General features: G+C 42.1%; 1 protein-coding gene across 1 annotated transcript in view; it reads right to left on the reverse strand.

Annotated features, from left to right (window-relative positions):
- cskl (c-src tyrosine kinase-like) overlaps positions 1–4,074 on the reverse strand; it is a gene marked incomplete at its 3' end in the record, with an annotated part of 38,842 nt that extends 34,768 nt beyond the window's left edge. Inside the window, exon 1 of the mRNA XM_071537842.1 lies at positions 3,893–4,074. The remainder of the gene's footprint in view (positions 1–3,892) is intronic.
- Positions 4,075–6,690: the final 2,616 nt, after the last annotated feature.

The following is a 6,690-nucleotide window of genomic DNA, read 5'->3' on the forward strand; positions in this document are numbered from 1 at the left end:
TAACCAGATGGGAGTTAAATAGTCAGCTAACACTGCAGCAGCAAGTTAGCTTATAGTAGTTTCATTAGCTGATAAGAGAGTGACAGACTTTCAGTCCCAACTGAAGTTAGCCAATAGCCATTATAGAGGTCCAATTTTTCATTGTATGCTTGCTTATCTGACACTGCACTTCAGTTTTGCATTACAAGTCCCAAGGAATGGCCTGATCAAGAGTCAGTTGAATACATTAGAAGTTTGAGCTACAACATACTAACTTTGTTCTACTGTGCAGCACTCTGGGAAGAATGGTCTGCAGGACTGATGCATGATGCATGATGCATGAAGCGGGACTTCTACAATGGATACTACTGTATCTCAACACGAGTTTAAAAAAAAGAGGAACCACTGCAGGTGCAGTACAGATCTGCTGCCTGTTTCATGTTCTGTCACTCTTCCTAAATGAATGGACCAATGCACGCACTGCTGGCCACTTTGCATCCTGCAATACATGCAGAGTCTGCACAAGCCTGCAGAGCTCAGAACGTGCACACAACTTCTCAGCCAAAGGAATGTAGCAACGCACATCATATAATTTGTGCTTTCACATTCTATTCAGTATTATGTCCTCTTGGTACACTGAACAAATGCACTATTGGTCACTTACTGCACTGCTACAAACATACTGTATAAAAGGCTGCTCAAATGCAGACAGCCATGTAGTACACAATGTTGAATGCATCTATGTAGAGTGTTATGAACAGTCCACTGTGCATAGTATGTCGGGCACCATCTGTGAGGTCTTGTTGCCCATGTTTGGTATATACTGTTAAACTCTGCAAGCTGTCACTATGTCTGCACCAAAGTCACCAAGACAAATTCCTCTTCAGTTATAGCACTTGGTGATTAAAGTGATTCTGATGAAAAGAACAGTGGACATTGGAGAGAAGAGGCTGGGAGTGGAAAAAAAACTAAACGCGGTCATTGTGTTGAGGTCAGCAGGGCCTTGGACAGGCTTCAAATGTGCAATGAGATGGTCAGTGTACAGACAGAGGAGCCATTACTTCCCTGCTGAGCGCGTAAGCCGAGCTCAGAGCTTAACATAAGACAGTAATACAGCCCAGTTCCTAACGGCTCTAAGGACAGACCAGACAATCTTTTTTTCCCCCTCTTAACTCTTCACTAAAAAGACGAGAGCCGACATGCAGCCAGGCCTCTAGGCCTGTCCAGTCACCTCTAGTCCTCTTCAAGCTGCACCACAAGGAGACTATTCCAATCCAGCCATCAGTCAATCAATGCGACAGGGAGAGAGCTATTGACAAAGAGAAGACAGGGAAGGGAAGGGACTTAGTGTGGTCAATTTTTTTCCACTCGCGATTCTTCAACTACTGCCTTCACAGGTTGAGAGGGAGCCCTGTGTGTGCTGTCTCACCTCTCAGTCCGGAGCTGATTCATGCGGTTCACTTGCTGCGTTTATGAAGAAGATTGCCACAGCAAACTGCATTCGGAATGAAAAAATTTGCCTTCGTGGAATGGAAGTAGGAGTCAGAATTCAGAAGATGTCATGTTCTTCAAAGTTTACGCATTTGCATGTGAGCATGGCAGATTTTGTCATGCGGAAAGGCGTGAAATCCCACAAAGAAAGTGAGGCATGAATTAAGACTATGCTCAGTCTAGACCCCGGAGGCACCATGTTGGACGTCCTAGCACAATAGCAGGTTAGCCCTGACAGACACAATATATGGATCCCAAACATGTTGCAAACTGTAGTCAGTACGACAGTTGGGCATCAAAACGAGATATCAACCATTTGAAAAAAAGACGCCCACTCTTACTAAATTATTTCTGGCATGAATATAACAAACATTACAAGTTAGCAGGCAAGCTACAAAATAGCTGCAATTTCAAGGATAGACTCATGTTCTTTAAGTATTCCCTGATGCACTCTATTTTTTATATTCAAAATAGATAGTGTTTCAGAATGAAACCCTTCATTGGCAAGCTGTGAATGTGCTTGGATTCAGATTTCATTCTGAAAACAATCCAGAAACTAAATTTGTCTGACAAACAAATTGCTTAATGCACTAAATAAGTATCTGTGCAATCAGACAGTCCTCTCTCAATGTCTCTATCCAAATGATCAGGCAGAGGGTAATCACTGACAGAGTGAAACCTAGTATAGAGACAATCCATTATTAAAAATGGTGAACAAGATCTGGATGCATTATATTTAAGATTTTGAGATACCATAATGCAGATAACAAGCACAGACAGCGAGATAATATGCTAATCATAAGAGATTTTCTTTGAAAATGACCCAGCAGCAAGACTGAAAGTGATTAGGCTTGTTACAAGGCAGGGCCGTCTTCACCTACATGGGAACACTGTATATTGTGACAATACACTAAGGACACTACATTGTTTCTGACAGTCATGTCACAGCATGCAAAGGTATGTACATTTCAACATTTTTGTCAGGCGATTACCTTTAAGTGTTGAGCATGGCGGTAACAAACTAAGTGTAAAGCTGCAGGGGTGACAGGCTTCATGCTGGCCTGGCTCATGAAATACCAACAACAACACCTAATGTTAGAGCTCTGCACATCCCAAAACCAACAGACCAAGCATCCACCCTACTGAAGTGTCCTTGAGCAAGACACTGAATCCCTACCAGCTCCAGGGTTTCTGTTCTGTAGCTGAGTCTGACCTCTGACCTCCCTGTGGAGGGAGGGGGGGCTAGAGAAAGAAAGAGTATTTGCCTATTGGGATAATTATCACACTGTCATCATAATATTATTATTTCAATTATACGCTGACATTATTTACAGGACAAATCATTTACAGCACTATCCTTTCTGCGCAATTATGAGCCCGAATAAAACAAAGATGAAAATCAATTAATGTAATGATAGCAGATATTAAAAAAGCAGCACATTACAGAGCCATGTTTCATCAATGCAAGGGGCTGAACCTCGGCTCCAGCCTTTAACCCGGAGGTTGCTAACATTAATGCGTCCTTTATCGGACAGACCCCCGTCTGATGTACTCCTTTCCCCCGTTCCCGCAAAACATGGAAGATGACGCCCCCCCCCCACACACACACACAATCAGTCAGGCCACGGTATTTATACAGGGTTGCAAAAGCATGTTGCAATTTTCGTAACGATACACTAATCATAACGAGTATTTATGGTCAGTTTCATCTCTGCTTACCCAAATCAGAAGGCGCATCCGCCTAAGCTAGCGATGGACGGTTCCTTGTGTCTTGTCTCAGTGGTCACTGCTGTAACACGGGACCACATCTTGTCAGCAAATACTTGTAAAAGAAAGGTGACGTGATTCTAAGAAAAAGGCCAAAACAACAACGGCATTAAGCATTAGCCGTGACCGGAACACCGATCCTGGCTGCAGGTCCGATTATGGAACTAGGAGATTCGATTCGGAGGTTTTCTGCACCGCATCAGAAACCGTCCATCACATGAAAAATGACCGTAGGTAAGATAAACAGACGGCAGAAACACAGTGTTACAACTCCCTCGGCATCGTTAATGAGGGATTTGTTTGCTGCTTTAGTGACAAAACTGACGGGATTTAGACGGGAAGTGTGAAATCTCTCCAGAGCTAGCATGAATTGTGTCCGATAATGGATCTCGTGTTGTTACAATGCATGTTGACTAGCAGCTAACGCTAACGCTCTCATATTTTAACAGGTTCGGCTCCGCACATTCAAAAACCGTGTGTAATAACCCGACTTCGTATAGTCATGCGTGTACGAGGAGCAGACCCAAACAAACAGCAGAAGAGACAGCCCAATTATGACATTTCCTTGGGCATTATCCTGAAGCTTTCCGTGCTAAAACGTTGCAGCAGCAACACAACGAGACAAAACACTGACTGTGCGCTGTGGGCAACTCACCGTAAAAGATACCACTTCGGTGTCGACCAGATGTTGTTGCAAATTAGCGATGCAGGCCCATTAGGATGACTCCTGTGGTTGGGGGGCATCCAGGTTTTTTATGGCGTTAAGATTAGACAATCCCAAACGAGGCTTTCGTTAGACGGTTGGCCGTGCTCTCTGTGTCTGTCTGTATGTGTGTGTGTATGTGTGAGTGAGTGTGTTGAAGCTCTCCGAGGCCTGCTGCTGGAGGAAATGGTCTCCGCTCCGTCAACGGAACACGCATGCGCAGAGGAGCAGCACAGCCAGGGGGCGAGTAGGCTGTGAGCACAACCCTGTGGCCAACAGGTGAGACTGTCAACTGATGGCCAACTTGTTACTGCTGGGTTCCACCAAACTGTTTTTATTCTCTCTCTCTCTCTCTTTTACGATAGACCCCGAGTACAAATTGGTAAAATTCTTGCTTTAATAAAATGGCGCTAATGAATAAAAAAAAAAAAGAAAGAACCCAAATGTTGAACAGTAGCTAAACAACGTGGTTGCTAAGGGACACGAGTCCAGTATGAGTGATGGTTTCTGCTTAGTTCATTAAAATAATTAAATTAAATGTTATGTGGTCGCAGGTGTTAGGCCTAACTGTTTTATAGCAAGTTACTTGAGGCTGCCAGTTGTTAGTAAACCTGTTATTGATCAGATCAGTCTTTGTTTTGTCTCTCATGACCATTGGTGACTTTACAAACATTCTAGCACGGCCAAGAAAAATTCACGTGGGCCCCTATTGCAAATGGTTGTACAATCATTTGTCTCAGTGGCATTGGTAGAGACATATTGACAGCTGAAAAGGTAGCAGTACACACTGACACACTTGGTCCCTGTAAGCCGGCAGGTTTCTATACATGTATTGTACCTACTTGGCCAACAAAGTAAATCTGATTTTAGCTCTAAGCTGCTGGCAGAAGAAATACTCATGTCAGGTTCATTTGGGATGTAATGAAGAAAAAACAAGCAAAGCATACTCTTGCAAATGTTTTAATACCTTAAGTAACTTACTTATAGCTTATAAACCTGCTTGGTTTTGTGCTATAATGAAGTGTAAACATACACTCGCCAGGTAAGCTTTCCATAGCTGGATAATTAACAACAGGTTCATCAACCCTGAGGAAGCCTCTGGCCTCAACCCACATCAGAAGTGCAGCCAATTTTTTTTTTTTTTTTTTAACATTAGTGGCTCATTGGTCACAGATTCACTTATAAACATAATCTAAATCTGAAAATTACTATGATCAATTCTGCATTATGCTGAAAACAATTAAGTGCTGTATTTTTCATAATGACATCAATTAACAAAAAGTCCTGGGTAAAACAAATGCAGACAAAGGAAAAAGATAAAGATATAGTTCAAAGCAAAATGTAACAGATTAAGAAGTATGTAAAGGTCATTTCTCAGTAACTTTGCAGTGTCTTATACAGATGCGCCACTTCCATGATAGGATTTACATCCACAAGCCCTGTAGACTGAGACACTCCGCAGTGCCACCTGGTGGACAACCTTTGGAACTAGTGTTGCCATCACCCATCAGCACTCTACTGCATACAGAATCTTCTATTGTGCAGTTACTGTACATGAACAATGTAGTTTGCATTGCAACAGATGTGATGCATACCATGCGTAACCCACTGAGGAATTAGAAAATCTAGGATATAGACAACTTTAGTTTTGTTCACAAATCTCATGAACAAACTTTAAATGACATATCGCTCATCAGTTCCTCATCCAATTAAGGCACAGCACACATGGTATGCATGCACACTATGGAAGCAAAAATGTATTAAATGGTAGCTCGACATACCGATATGAAGTCAGAAAGTTTTATCATAGGCCATTATTGTGCAGCATCAGCGGAGACCATTAAACCTTGGCCAATAAACAGAGGGCTAAGTGTGAGCAACAAGAAAATAACAAAGGACAAATGCTAGTGATCTCCTGTACTGGAGGAATAAAGTGAGGAGTATGGAGAAAAGTCTAAAAAGGTCAGTAAATTACAGCAATGTACAGTGGCGCTCACAGAAATTGTAGAGATGAATCCCTAAGCTTTATCCACATCTCAGAACACCCTTGAAAATAAGAGTCTGCAAACTGAGGCATCAAACAATTACAGCCCAGTGTAGCTCAATAGGTAAAGCATGGCGATAACACTGGTAAGGTTACATCCTCTAAAATGATTTCGTTGTTCATTATAAGAGCTCAACATAGGCAATAAGTGCAAAAATAATGACTTTGGAATAATGGCTCTGGGAGAATGGGGCTGAAACATAATACCCGACCAATTCCCCCAAACTCCCATCATGGGATGTCTGATCCAGGCCATAACAAAGCCAAGATTGGCAACCATGTTTGGAAGTCATTCATTCATTTTGAAACCTAATTCAGACATTGTGGGTAGCTGATGGGCAAAAAGACTGGCAATCACAGATGTGTTTACAGAATGCTGTTGGGTGAGGTACATTTGAGGATTTCAAGACCATCCTGATTTCCGAAGAAATTGCATGTCTTACTGTAATCATAGTGCATATCAGGCTTGAGCTCAGACCACAAACTACTTATTCAAATACAAACCCTGCAAACCCAATCAAAGCTGTCATGTTTGGTACATTTGGTAATATTCATGTTTTTACTTGAAGGACTACATGCTCCTCTAGAGGTTAAAAAAGAACTGTATGACCCTTGGGCTTAACAATCCTTTGAAAACCCATCGTATAATTTCAAAAATGCGTAGTTGCCAATCTAAAAATAAGGCTGTTCTTTTTAGTTCCCGAAA

The sequence above is a fragment of the Centroberyx affinis genome, unplaced genomic scaffold, assembly GCF_046629955.1.
Source record: "Centroberyx affinis isolate AG114_WGS23_722 - 3 ecotype Tasmania unplaced genomic scaffold, CSIRO-AGI_Caff_v1 ptg003135l_1, whole genome shotgun sequence".
Taxonomy (NCBI): Eukaryota; Metazoa; Chordata; class Actinopteri; order Beryciformes; family Berycidae; genus Centroberyx; species Centroberyx affinis.